Genomic DNA, 15511 nt, shown 5'->3' on the forward strand with positions numbered 1-15511 from the left:
TCTTTTGTTGTTGTTGCTAGAGGTTTTGGTTTTATATTTAATAAATCATTGCCAAATCCAATGTCATGAAGCTTTTTCCTTGTGTTTTCTTCTCAGAGTTATGTAGTTTTAGTTTGTACATTAGGGTCTTTGATTAATTTTGAGTTTATTTTTGTATATGGTGTTAAGGGTCCAGTTTCACTCTTTGGAATGTGGATATCCAGTTTACCCAGCACCATCCACTGATAAGACTTTTTAGTTTAGAATAGTTTTGGTACCCTTGTTGAAATCATTTGACCACATGTTGTGAGAGTTTGTTTCTGGGCTCTATTCTATTCCATTGATTTATATGTCTGTTTTTATGCCAGTACTGCACTGTTTTGATTAGCATAGGTATTTAGTGAGTTTTGAAATCAGAAGGTATAATTTCAAGATGGTTTTGGTTATGTGAGGTCCCTTGAAATTCCATGTAAATTTTAAAACGGCTTATTTTTATTTCTGTAATGAAACAATTTTGGGATTCTGGGATTTTGATATGGATTGAATTGAATCTATAGATTGCCTTGGGTATTGCTTTTCCTTTCCAACTTTTACTTTAGGTTCAAGTGGTAAACATGCGGGTTTGTTACATGGGTAAATTGCATGTCATGGGGGTTTGGTGTACTGATAATTTTGTCACAGAGTAACCAGGATAATACCTGATAGGTTGTTTTCCAGTCCTTCCCATCTTCCCATCCTCCACTCTCAGGTAGGCCCCGGTGTCTGTAGTTTACTTCTTTGTCTCCATGTGTACTCAGTGTTTAGCTCTCACTTATAAGTGAGAACATGCAGCATTTGGTATTGGTTTTCTGTGTTAATTTGCTTAGGATAATGGCCTGCAGCTCCACCTATGTTGCTACAAAGAGTATGATTTTATTCTTTTTTATGGCTGCATAGTGTTCCATGGTATATATGTACCACATTTTCTTTATTGCCTTGAGTGTTATTGATATCTTAAAAATACTAATTTTTCAAATTCATGAACATGGAATATCTTTCTACTTGTTTCTTCAATTTCCTTCAGCAACATTTTGTAATTTTCACTGTAAAAGTCTTTCACCTCTTTGGTTAAGTGTATTCATAAGTGTTTTACTGTTTTTGGTGTTATTATAAGTAAAATTTTCTTAATTTCTTTTTTGGATTGTATATTGTTACAGTACAGAAATGCCACTGATTTTTGAGTATTAATTTTGGATTTCGAAATTGCTTAATTCATTTTTTAGTTCTAACTATTGTATGTGTCTGTTTGTAATCTTTAGGGTTTCCTATATATGAGATTATGTTGCCTGTGACTGATATAATTGTGTTGTTTCTATCCAATTTAAATTCCATTTTTTTCTTAGCTAATTGCTCTGGCTAGGACAGCCAGTACTGTGTTAAAGACAAATGGTGAAAGCAGGCTTGCTTGTTCCTCATCTTAAAGGAAAAGATTTCAGTCTTTCATGATTGAGCATAACGTCAGCTGTGTGTTTCTCAGGTAGGACTTTACTATGTTTAGATAGATTCTTTCCATTCTTAATATTGAGCATATTATTAGGAAAGGTTTTGAATTTTGTCAAAGGCCTTTTTTTGTATTAATTGAAATGGTCATTTTTTTTCCCTTTAATTCTGTTGATGTAATGTGTTATATTGATTAATTTTCAAATATTGAACCACTCTTACATTTCAGGATGAAATCCCTCTTGATCATGGTGTACAATCCTTTTAATATGCAGTTGAATTTTGTTTACTAGTATTTTATTGAGGATTTTTATTTCATTACTCATCAAAGATATTGGTCTGTAGTTTTCTTATAGTGTCTCTGGCTTTGCTAACAGTGTAATTTTGGCCTCTTAGAATAAATTAGGAAATGTTCTCTTCAATGTATTTGAAGAAAAACATGATCAGGATTTATGTTAATTCTTCTTTACATGGTTGAAGGAACTCACCAATGAAGCCAATTTGTCCTGGAAAGGTTTCCTTTGCTGGAAGGTTTTTTATTACTGCTTCAGTTTCCTTGCTAGTTATGGGTCTATTGGGATTTTCTATTTCTTCAGGATTTGGTATTGATAGGTTGTGTGTTTCCAGGAATTTGTCTATTTCATCTAGGTTATCCAATTTGTTCACATACAACTGTTCATTTTCTCTGTTGTTAGAGAAGCATATTTTAAAAATGCCAAGACCCTACTCCCAGAATCTCTGCTTTAATTTAGTGTGTGATGAAGTCCAGACTTCACAGGTATTTTCTAAAATCTTCATAGTGATTTTCATGTGCAATCAAGTTTGAAAATCACTGGCGTAAGAGGTTCTTGATTACACATATACTTAATGAATTTTCCTAATTTAATATTTTGGTTTATCATAGAAAAATTCCTGTATAAGGTAATGCGAAAGATTGCTGTTATATAAATTTGGTCAGTACGGATAGTAAGTTGGAAATTTAATGGTATTTCTTTTCTTTACAGTGATTTTTGTCTTCTCACAACGAATGACTACTTGTGTTATGACAATGTAGATAAAAGTACTCATAATGAATGAGGTCCTATATTGAAAAAGTAAAATATACAGTTGACTTCTGCACTCAAAAAGCTGACCAAAGGCAAGACAGGGCAAACACATACCATTTAATTTAAATGGTAATTTAATTTCTAATTTTCAAGTTTACTTCCTAAGTTCACTTTCTATTGCCTCCTCAACACCATTACTATCAAGACAAAAAGTTTCCAAGAAATTACAACTTCTGTATTCAATATAATCTAAGACACTTTCAACTTTAAGATGTAATAATTTTTAATATTTTAATAACATTACCTCTAAGGTTCAGCTAATACAAATTATGACAAAACATCAATTGTGAAATACATTTTAATTTAACATATTAAAATATGAAAAAGTAGTTATCTTTGGGTGAAATATGCAAATTTTCTCTTTTCCTGAACAGAAGTTTAAGGTGACGAGGAAAGAATAACATAATACATCTCAAGGTCTAATATACTGAACTAATGGGTTAATTGCTGATATGGGTCATCTATGTCAAAGGTTGCTTGCATTATAATGGCTAATCAAAGGTGGATGGATGGTTTACCAAAATTTATCTGGGAAAATACAATTTTTATATAACACTCAAAGGACCACAAGAGGTGAATTCTTACTGTCTCTTCCAGTGCTCTGATTATGAATTAAATATAGCTTTAAGGCTGAAGAGGTTACCAGCTAAAGCTAGACATGTGCTTTCAATAGAAGGGACAGTCAAACTGTGTCTCTTCCTCCAGGTATTTGTTTTTGCCAGGTAATATCTTTCTTCTCCAGTTTGGGATGAAGCCAGTTCATCTCAGTCCAAGTCTGTACCTCACTTAAGCTGAGAAAGCAGAAGAAATGTAGCATCTGGGTTAAATGAAATAGTAAGATCATAGATTTGAATCCACCCACGTGCTGGTGATCCTACAGAACTAAATGCAGTATGACAGTCTCTCCCGTGTTATTTGTGAACTTGGCAGGTCACAAGAGGAAATTCAGAGTGGAAGATGTACACATTTAAAGCCCCAGGAAGAATTCCAGAAGATCAGAAAAGTACCTGGGGTCCAAATAAATGATGTGACCTGCCAAGGTCGTGTGGTAGTGATTCAAGATTAGAACTCGGGTCAAGAGACTGCAGAAACAAGGAAACATTGAACTCGTTTGGTTCTCCCCTGATACTTTTCTCCTGAAACATATATATTTTGTGAAGAGTTTTTAAAGTTTCCTCATATAATATGCCACCCCCACCCCATTTTTTCTCCTTTGAAAATGTAAAAGGCTCCTTTAAATAGAACCTGCTTTGTCAACTCTAAGATAGACAAAGGATTAAATTAAAGAAACAGCCAGCTGCTTTTCAATAGTTATGAGTGGGGAAGAAATGAGCTAGAAATATATTTCTACTTTAGGCATGCTTAGCTGCTCTTAGGTTCCTCCTTCATTATTTTATTGTCTTCTTCCCTTGGGCTAGGGCACCACATTATCAAACCCCATCCGTGATCTTCAAATCTGAAGAAGGCAGCAGTGAACAGAGTGCATCCTATTGAAGTCCTTACACACTTTTCACCTCCCACTTTCTTCCAAACACAGACATAGAACCTCATAGTTTCATTTGCAGCCTTTTGGCTTTGCTTTTCAATTTTGGGATGTGACCCTTTCCAACTTCCTATTGATAGAAGCATAAAAATGCACAAAAATGAGACAAACGAAAGCTAAGGACTGCCAGCTCTCTACAGAGGTTTTTCTGGACGGAAATAATTCCCTGTCACAATCCACATGGATCAGAATAAGAAATCAACTCATGTGCAAAATTCTGGAAAGGAAACTTTGTCAGACCCTTCCCAGCTCTCGGATCCCCCCAGCCTTCCTCGCTCTCCCTTTGATTCCTCCCCATACTCACACATAACAACTTTTTTTTTTTCCCCCAGACATGTTACAGATTAAAACTGCAAGTCCTTTGAGGTATAACATGGTAGAGAGTGGGGAATAATAGTGATGTTCTCTATCTTGTGATAACAGCACTAAGCAAGAGGGAGGGCAAGAGACAGGAAAAGCCTGTGGGCTTTCATATCACTTAGGATAAAAACACCTCCTCACTGTTAGAAAGCAGGCAAGGAGAGCCAGAGCAGCTCTTTCCTCAGCCTGGGATAGCAGTCTAAAAAGTATAAGTTAATGATTAAAGACTATAAATTTTACTTGGACCTATAAAAACTATTTGCCCTTGAGCTGCGGGTTTGAGAAGGGAACCTCATGAAGTTCAGAGTAGAGCAGCACTTGCTCGTTTGCATTCTGTTGATCTGAATGAAGCTACTTTTGCTTAAAGAAGAATGAAAATAAAAATGACAGTATAGGGCCTGTATATCAATTCTGAAGCAAAGAAAACTATAGTTCTAATAATTGAGCAGAGTATACCTACAGAGGTTTTGCTCTGCAAAATGGAAGTTTTTAGAATGAATTTCTTTTATGTTTTAAACAAAATATGATAAATTAGGATTACATGAAAGAAACAGTGAAATATAAGAAATGTCTAACAGAAGAGAAATAAATGTAGTCAAACCAAAACTACTATGCTGTGCTTAAAATTCATGTTAGAAGCAATTCAGAGTAGAATCACTGTGGCAGAAAATGAAGACAAGAATTATACTGGGCAAAACTTAAAGATTAAGTTTATTTATAATTCTTTCTCTGTAAAATAATTTTTTAGAAACTGTAAAAGCAATGGTCAACAACATATAAGAAAACCTTTTCAGGCCAAAATACATTTCAAATAAATTCATAAGAGGCCATTATTTTGGACTAAGCTTCTGAATGAAGCCCCACCAGTACACCAGACCAAACCAGAATTGAATACGTGTGTGTGTGTGTGTGTGTGTGTGTGTGTGTGTGTGTATAAATTGTATTTTATTGCACTTTAGGTTCTGGAATACATGTGCAGAACATGCAGGATTGTTGCATAGGCACATACATGGCAATGTGGTTTGCTGTCAACACCCCCCCGTCACCTATATCTGGCATTTCTCCCTATGTTATCCCTCCCCAACCTCCCCATCCCCTGCTGTCCCTCCTCTATTCCACCCCAAGAGACCCCAGTGTGTGACGCTCCCCTCCCTGTGTCCATGTGTTCTCATTGTTCAACACCCACCTGTGAGTGAGAATGTGCAGTGTATGATTTTCTGTTCTTGTGTCAGTTTGCTGAGAATGACAGTTTCCAGATTCATCCATGTCCCTACAAAGGACACACAAGAATTGAATTCTTACTGCTAGTTGCTACTTAAAGTGAACTCTGAAATGGGCCAGAATTCCAGAAAATCAGGAGAGTCACAATAACCAATCAGAAGGACCCAGTTTACCTGAGCCGTCATGATAAGAAAGTTCCCTTTGTTTTAACTCTATAAGGAAAGTAACTTTGAAATGACCAAATCTATTTTTCAGTCCTTATCTCTGCGTTCTTCAGTCTTTTTCTATAAAATCAACGTCTTCTGAGATTACCTACATTAGAATACCTATTCTGTTTTATAGATTGAGATGTTACTCAATTCTAGAATTGCAAATAAAAACCAGTTAGATCTTTAAACCAAATTTGTTGTAATCTTGCTTTTTGGCATATCAAAGTTTAGAAGAAAAAGGTAGTGCCACAATCTAGAAAAAAATAATAAAGAGAAATCCCACTTAATATGAATATACAGCTTCGTTTTTTGGTTTATGGATTTTTAAAGGAGGCTTAAAATACCTGCATAGAGAAAAGATCGCATCATTCTTCTTTACAATGCAGAGTGCCCAAAGAAAATGATGAAATTTCAGTGGGGTTTTGAGAAAAAGATGTCAAGCCCCAATCCTGGTTGTCTTAGTTCATCTGCTTCTAGGATCAGATCTTGAGCCAGCGCACTTCAGTGCAAGCTCTTTATTTTGGAGGTATAGAGAAAATCAGGAGGTGAGTGGGAAGTGGAACAGAGAGACAAGGAATGTAGTCATTAAAATGTTAAATATTAAGGCAGCTACCACTGGAGTTAATCTAATTTGGAAACATTGAGAAACAGTATAAGAACACATGCTTCAAAATCTTGATGACCTTAGATTTGGCAATAGATTCTTAAGGTGTAACAAAAACACAAGAAACAAAAGAAAAAATACATAAATTGGACTTAATAAAAATTAAAAGCTTTTGTGCAACAAAGGACACTATTAAGAACATAAAAACAACCTACGGAATTAGAGAAATCATATCTGATAAATGTCTAGTACTCAGAATATGTAAATAACTCTTGTAAGTAACAAAAAGACAATCCAATTTAAAATGGGCGAGAGACTTGAATAGACCTTTCTTCAAAGAGGATATACAATGGTCATTAACCACATTAAAAGATGCTCAACATCATTAACTATTAGGGGAAATTTAAATGAAAACCACAATGAGATACCAATTTACACTTATAAGGATGGCTAGACTTTTTTTAAAAAAAGCAGAAAGTAGTAAGTGTTGGCAAAGATGTGAAAGATGTGGAACTCTCATACTTTGCTGGTAGGAATGTAAAATGGTGCGGCTGTTGTGGCAAACAGTTTGGAAATTATTCATAAACTTAAATGTAGGATTTCCGTATGACCTAGCAGTTCTACAACTAAGTCACAAATAATCAAAAATAAGTGAACATAATATAATACTATATCCTAAATGAGTATTGCCATGATTGTCCACAGATGTTCCTCATCGTGCTGAAAGATGGAAACAGCCCAAATTTCCATCAACTAATCAATGGATAAACAAGAATGGTATAACCATACAATAGAATACTACTCTGCCATAAAAAATGTACTGATAAATTTTGCAACACAGATGAACCTCAAAAACATGCTGGCCGGGTGCAGTGGCTCACACCTGGTAATCCCAGCACTTTAGGAGGCCAAGGCAGGTGGGTCACAAGGTAAAGAGATTAAAACCATCCTGGCCAGCATGGTGAAATCCTTCTCTACTAAAAATACACAAATTAGCTTGGCATGGCGGTACGTGCCTGTAGTCCCAGCTACTCTGGAGACTTGAGGCAGGAGAATCGCTTGAAACTGGGAGGTGGAGGTTGCAGTGAGCCAAGATCATGCCACGGCACTCCAGCCTGGTGATAGGGCAAGACTCTGTCTCAAAAAAAAATTAGTGAAAGAAACCTGACACAAAAGGTCATGAATTATATTATTTCACTTGTAAGAAATATTCAGACTAAGTAAATGCATAGAAATAGAAAGCAAATTACTTGTTGCCAATGGGGAATGGCTGCTTTATGGTATAGTGTGTCCTTTCCTAGAGATGAAAATATTTTGGACCTAGATAGAGGTGTTGGTCATACACCACTGTGAATGGACAGAATGCCACTGTATTATAAATTTAAATAGTTAATTCTATGTTATGTGTGTTTTAACTGTAAACATTTTTTTAAAAACCACGTTTCAGAATTATTCCATTTGAAAGGTGGAGAAGCTAGAGTAGTTATGTCATCTCACGTCAATCATTTGTCATTGCTTGAGAGCCTCTCTGTCAAACTGTTAATTCTTTGGTACTTTTAGGCTACTGCACAGGCAAGGAAGATTAGCTTTGTATTGGAAAAAATTCTCTGAGCACAGAGATATAAATTCTGGCATTAGGAGGTGTCTGTTGTTAGAATTACACAGTCTGAGGAATAGGGCTAGGCACTGATAGCAAACACTACACTCTTATGGTATCATTCTTATATTGTTTCAAGCCATTGAAAGATTCAAGACTGGGCGTGGTGGCTCCCGCCTGTAATCCCACCACTTTGGGAGGCAGAGGTTGCAATGAGCCGAGATTGTGCTAATGCCCTCCATTCTGGGTAACAGAGCGAGACTCCATCTCAAAANAAAAAAAAAAAAAAAAAAAAAAAAAAAAAAAAAAAAAAAAAAAAAAAAAAAAAAAAAAAAAAAAAAAAGAAAGAAAGAAAAAGGAAAAATTCAGATTACCTACTACAATGTAAAATTCTTGAAACACTTTACCAAAACATAGTCTAGCTACTGATGCCATGAAGTATAAGTTAAAATGTAAGAAAGGTGAAAGAGCAGTAAACACATACAAATGTATCCAAATTCTGACAACTTGGATGACAAATTTAAATGTTTTTAAATCAAGTTTTTCTGTGGAGAATATTTAAGTATTAAGAACCCAATTAATTCAGTAGTGTCAGCATTCTTGGTTGTCACATGCAGGTTATATTGACCGTTATTAGAAAAGTGGAGAGAGGGCCTTGTGGTGAGACCAGAACTTTGGAAGGCTGAGGCAAGCAGATCACTTGAGCCCAGGAGTTTGAGATGAGGCTGGGCGACATGGCGAAACCCTGTCTCTACTACAAGTAGAAAACTGAGCCAGCCTGGTGGTGCATGCCTGTAGTCTCAACTATTAGAAGGCTGAGGCTGGAGGACCACTTGAGCTCAGGAGGTGAAGGTTGCAGTAAGCTGAGATCCTACCACTACACTCCAGCCTGTAGAGTGAGACCTTATCTCAAGAAAATTAAGTAAGAAAGTGGAGAGAAGAGGTGAATCAAAGTAAATTTATATTATAGTAAATTTCTATTTTCACATAAAGTGGAATTTATTAGTTACAACATATTTCAAATGTACATGCAAAGAAAATTGTGAATATAAAAGTAAAAATCCTATACTATATTTAAATAAAAACAAATAAAAGCATCCTCTTCTGGTCACAAGTGACAGAAGCCAATTTCAGATAGCCTTCTTATTGAAATGATAGTGGAAAGTCTTACAGAACCCAAGGACAGGAGTACAGAAGGATGCCCGGAACAGATTAGAACTGAACTGTTAGATACTCGCAGGACCTCACCTCTCCATGGTGGCTTCATCTCTATTTGGGTAGACTGATGTTCTCTTCAACACTGGCCCCGTTCCAGGAAACATGGCCACTTCAATCTCCTGATTTCAAGGTCAAATATCCAAACTCTAGGTGAGCGATTTATCTTTTTACTTTTTCTTCTAAATTTTCCAGAAAAAGGATTATGTGGATAAACGTAAGTTGGTTACCTACCTTCTGACCCAATCAGAACTGTGGTAGGCAGCACTACCCACAATGCCGCTGTGTGCACTGTGGTGGGTCCCAGGGCACAATGATGATCATTTCCTGTAGCAGACAACGGATCACTTCTCCCCATTGAGCCAAGAATCGGAAATCACCACTTAATCCTTCTCAGAAATCATCACTGTTGTAAGATATTTTTATCTACCTCAGTATTGTCTAAGTAGGCCTTACTTTTATTGCTCAGGGCTTTTCAAACTTAATGCACAAACTGTTTCAGCTTGCTTTGTTCCTAGTACTAAACAAAGCAAAATAAAGGTCAAGCCAGCCTGTTCTTAATCAACTTAGCCCTGCTAGGTGACTCTGCTTCTAGGCATATGAACCCATTAGAGGTCTGTCTGTGATGTTTTCAAGAGCTTAGCAACAATCAACTGGATAAATTTTTAAAATTTAATTTTTTAATTGGCACATGCTAATTGTACATATTTATGGGATACATAGTGATGATTTCATACACAGTGATCAGATCATGGTAATTAGCATATCATCTCAAACATTTATATACATTTTTTGTGTCGGGAACATTCAATATACTCCTAGCTATTTGAAACTATATAACATATTATTGTTAACTATAGTCATCCTACAGTGGTATAAAACACTAGAATTTATTCCTCCAATTGAACTGTAATTTTGTATCCTTTAGCAAATATCTTCCTATTTCTCCCTTACGCTACCTTTCCTATCCTCAAGTATCCTCTGTTGTACTTTTTACTTTTATGAGATCAACTATTTTTAGCTTTCACATGAGTGAGAACTTTGCATTTAACTTTAACTTCCTGGTTTATTTCACTTAGTACCCTCCAGTTCCATTCATGCTGTCACAAATGACAGGATTTCCTCCTCCTCTATTATGGCCTAATAATATTCCATTGTGTATATATCCCCTCTTTTCTTTATCCATTGATCTGTTGTTGAATACCTAGGTTGATTTCCTGTCTTGGTTACCGTGAAAAGTGCTGCAATAAACATGGGAGTGCAGATGTCTCTTCAATATATTGATTTTTTTTCCTTTAGATAAATGTTCAGTAGTGGGGTTGCTAGATCATGTGGTAATTAATTCTACTTACAGTTTTTTGAGGACCCTTCATACTGTCTACCATAGTGGCTATACTGTTTTACATTTCCATCAACAGTGTGTAAGAGCTCCCCTTTCCCCACATTCTTGCTAGCATTTTGTTATTTTTTATCTTTTTGATGATAGCCATCCTAACTGGGGTGAGATGATACCCTATTGTGTTTTTGATTTGCATTTCACTGATTATTGGTGATACTGAGCATTTTTTCATATTTATTAGCCGTTTGTATGTTTCCTTTTGAAAAGTATGTTTTTAGATCATTTTCTCCTTTTGTAATCAGATTGTTCATTTTATGCCATTGGGATGTTTGAATTCTTTGTATGTTCTGTAATATTGATTCTCTGTGAAATGAATGGTTTTCAGATATTTTATCCTATTTTGTAATTTGTCTTTTCAATCTATTGTTTGTTGCTATTGCTGTGTGGCAGCTTTTTAGTGTGATATATTTCCATTTGTTTATTTTTGCTTTTGTTGTCTGTACTTTTGAGTTCTTATTCACAAAATATTTACCAAGAACAATGCCCTGAAGCATTTTTCCTGTTTTCTTTTAGGGGTGTTTAGAGGTTCAGGTATCACATTTAGGTCCTTGATCCATTTTGAGTTGATTTTTATATAGAGTGAGTGGTGAGGTTATCATTTCATGCTTCTGCATATGGATAGTCAGTATTTCCAGCATCATTTATTGAAGAGACTGTCCTTTTTATAATGAGTGTTGGCACTTTTGTCAAAAATCAGTTTGCTGTAGATGTGTGAATTAATTTCTGAGTTATCTATTCTGTTGCATTGGTCTATGTCTCTGTTTTAATGACAGTACCATGCTGTTTTACTTACGACAACTGTGTTAAATATTTTCAAGTCTGTTGATGTCTCTTGCTTTATTCTTTTATCTCAGGATTGCTTTGTCTATATGGGATCTTTTGTGGTTCCATGTGCATTTTACAATTTTTCTTCTGTTTAAGTAAAGAATGTTATTAGTATTTTGATAGAAATTGCATTGAATCTGTAGATAACTTTGAGCAGTATGTTAGTATGAGTAATATTGTTAAACATGTGCATGGGATGTATTCTCATTTGTTTGTGTTCTCTTCAATATATTTCAGCTGTGTTTTCTAATTTTTTTTGTGAAGGTTTTATACCCCTTTAGTTAAATTCATTCCTAGGTATTTTATTTTTCTGTAGCAATTATAAATGAGTTTGCCTCTAAATTTCTGTATCAACTTGTTTGTTGTTTATGTAAAAATACGGTACTGATTTTTTGTATATTGGTTTTGTATCCTGCAACTTTACTGAATTGATATATCAGCTCTCAGAGTTATTTGGTAGAGTCCTCAAGATTTTTCAATATATAGGATAATGTTATCTACAAACAGTGACAATTTGACTTCCTCTTCTCTAATCTAAATGACTTTTATTTTTTTCTCTTGCCTAATTGCTCTGGCTAGGACTTTTAATACTATGTTGAATAAGAGTTGTGAGAATAGGCATCCTTGTCTTATTCTAGTTCTTAGAGGAAAATCTTTCAGTTTTTTCCTGTTCAGTATATTAGTTGTGGTGTGTTTTGTCATATGTTTTCTTATGTTAGGGTACTTTTTTCTATACCTAATTTATTGAGATTTTTAAAAATCAGCCAGGGGCAATGGCTCATGCCTGTGATCTCAGCACTTTGGGAGGCTGAGGTGGGCAGATTATGAGGTCAAGAGATTGAGACCATTCTGGCCAACATGGTAAAGCCCCGACTCTACTAAGAATACAAAAATTAGTTGGGTGTGGTGGCACACATCTGTAGTCCTGGCTACTCACAAGGCTGAGGCAGGAAAATCATTTGAACCTGGGAAGTGGAGTTTGAAGTGAGTCAAGATTGTGCCACTGTGCTCCAGCCTGGCAAGAAGGTGAGATTCTGTCTCAAAAAAAAAAAAAAAATGAAGTGATGTTAAATTTAATAAAAATCATTTTTCTGCATCTATTTAAATGATTACATGGTTTCTGTTCTTCATTCTATTTATGTGGTGTATGATGTTCACTGATTTGTATATATTGAGCCATCCTTGTATTCCTGGTAAGTTCCACTTGATCATGGTTTATTATTTTTTTTGACGTGTTGTTGGTTTCTGTTTGATATTATTTTGTGGAGGATTTTTGTATCTATGTTCATAGGGATATTGGCCTGTACTTTTCTTTCTTTCTTGTGTGTGTCTGTTTTTTTTTTTTTTTCCAGTTTTGGCATCAGGGTTATGCTGGCCTCATAGAATGAATTAGGAAGAATTCACTCTGCTTCAATTTTTTGGTATAGTTTGAGAAGAATTGGCATTAACTGTGCTTTAATGATTTGGTAGAATTCACTGGTGAATCCATCAGTCTTTGGCTTTTCTTAGTTGGAAGGCTTTTTATTACTGACCCAACATTATTACTTGTTATTGGTCTGTTCCATTTTCTACTACTTCTTGTCTTGATCTTGATAGGTTATATGTATCCAGGAATGTATCCATTTTTCTCTAAGTTTTTAAATTGATTGATATATAGTTAGTTGTTCACAGTAATCTCTAATGATCCTTGGTATTTCTGTGGTATAAGTTGTGACACCTCCTTTTCTATTTCCAATTTTACTTATTTGGGTCTTCTCTCTTTTTTCTTAGTCTCTCTAGCTAATGGTTTGTAGATTTATCTTTTCAAAAAATCAACTTTTTGTTTCATTGATCTTTTGTGTGTATATAAATATATTTTTGTTTATTTTGTGTATATATGTGTCTCTATTTTGTTTATTTCTGCTCTGATCTTTATTCTTTCTCATAATTTTGAGTTTGGTTTATTTTTGCTTTGGTGCAATGTTTTTCAATGTTTCTCTTATTATCAGTGTCTAGGTTTTTTTATCCATTGTGATCAGAGAAGATACTTGATATAATTTCTATTTTTAAAACATTTTTGAGACTTGTTTTATGTCCTAACAGATGGTTTGTCTTGGAGAATATTACTTGTGCTAATAGAAATAATGTATATTCTGCAGCTGTTGGGTTAAATGTTTTGCGAATGACTATTAGGTCCTTTTGGTCTATGGTACAGTTTAAATCAGACGTGCTTTATTAATTTTCAGTCTAGATGATCTGTCCAATGCTGAGAGTGCGGTGTTGAAGTCTCCAACTATTGTTGTATTGGAGTCTATCTCTCCCTTTAGATCTAATGATATTTGCTTTATATATCTGGGTGCTTCAGTGTTGGGTGCATATATATTTTTTAATTGTTATTTTCTCTTGCTGAATTGATCACTGTGTTATACATTATTTTTCTTTTTCTCTTTGTATGTTTGACTTGAAGTCTGTTTTGTCTGATATAAGTTTAGCTACTCTTGCTTGCTTTTGGCTTTCTTTTGTATAGAATGTCCTTTTCTGTCTCTTCACTCTCAGTCTGTATATGTCTTTGCAGGTAAGACGAGTTTCTCATAGGCAACATATTGTTGGGTCTTGTTTTTCATCCATTCAACCAGTCTATAGCTTTTAAATGGGGAATTTAATCTGTTTACATTCATGGTTATAATTGATAGGTCAGGACTTAGACCTGTCATTTTAAAAATTGATTTCTGGTTGTTTCGTATATTCTTTCTTCCTTACTTTCTTATTGTTTATTTTTGTGGTGGGGTGTTTCATAAGGTTTGATTTCTTTCCCTTTCTCCTTTATTATCAGCTCTGCCAGTAAGTTTTATAGTTTCACATGTTCTTATGATGGTGGTTATTATCGTTTCACTTCCAGTTATAACCCTTTCTTGAGGATTTCTTGTAAGCTGATATAGTGGTGATGAATTCCCTTCGTTATAGCCTGTCTGTGAAAGATGTCATTTCTCCTTCATTTCTTAAGCTTATCTTGGCTGGGTATACTATTCTTGGATGGCATACTCTCAGTGTTTTCAAAATATCCTATTTTCTCCAGGCCTGTAACGTTTATTCTGAAAAATTCATTGCTATTCTAACGGGGATTTCCTTATATGTGACTTGACATTTTTCTCTTGCATCTTTTAGAATTCTTTCTTTGCTTTGACTTTCAACAATTTGACTGTAATGTGTCTTGAAGAGGATCTGTTTGGGTTGAATCTGTGTGGGATTCTTTGAGCTTCCTGGACCCAGATGTCTACCTCTCTCCAAGACTTGACAAGTTTTCAGTCTTACAGCTTCTTGGCTAGCCTGCGTGCATGTCTGCTGGGGTAGCCCACAGGGCTGTTTCTTAGGCATGGGATGTAGGCTCAAGGCTGCTGGCTTGGGAATGTGTCTGCTGGGTGGGGTAGTGGGCCCATGATGCTGTTTCTCAGATTTGGAATTTGGGTGCAAGGCTGCTCAACTGGTTTAGGGGTATACCCATCAAGGGTAACCTGTGGGACTAATTCTCAGGCTTGGTATGCAGGTGCACAGCTGCTCAGCCGACCTGGGGACATGTCTGCCATTGGCTGCATAGCTGGCGTGAGGGTGCTTCTGCTGGGGTGGCCTACAGGGCTGTTTCTCAGGCCTGGGTTGTAGGCACACGGCTACTCAGGTGGCCTGGGGGTGTGTCTGCCAGAGGCAACCTGCAGGGCTGTTTCTCCTGCCCAGGATGTGGATGGAAGGCTGCTTTGTTGGTTTGGCACATGCCCACCAAATGTGGCACATGAGGCTATTTCTCAGGTTTGGCCCATGAGCTAACAGCTCCTGGCCAGCCCGAGGGAATGCCTTCCAGGGATGCCCTGTGGGACTATTTCTGTGGTACTTATTGGGGTCACAGGACCATTGGGCCAGCTAGAGGCATGTTTGCAGGGATAAGAAGAGTGATGTGGGACTGTTTCTTAGTCCCAAGCATGGGTGGGCAGCCACTCCACCAC

At 35.9% G+C, this 15511-nt stretch overlaps 1 long non-coding RNA gene across 1 annotated transcript; it reads right to left on the minus strand.

Annotated features, from left to right (window-relative positions):
* Positions 1-5738: 5738 nt before the first annotated feature.
* Positions 5739-9945, minus strand: LOC119473522. Its single transcript, XR_005202741.1, has 3 exons — positions 9744-9945; positions 6242-6410; positions 5739-6150 (listed from the first exon to the last, which is right to left on the minus strand). It is a non-coding gene; the product is annotated as an uncharacterized LOC119473522 (long non-coding RNA).
* Between the last annotated feature and the right edge of the window lie 5566 nt (positions 9946-15511).

Source organism: Cebus imitator, unplaced genomic scaffold (assembly GCF_001604975.1).
Source record: "Cebus imitator isolate Cc_AM_T3 unplaced genomic scaffold, Cebus_imitator-1.0 Scaffold165, whole genome shotgun sequence".
NCBI lineage: Eukaryota > Metazoa > Chordata > Mammalia > Primates > Cebidae > Cebus > Cebus imitator.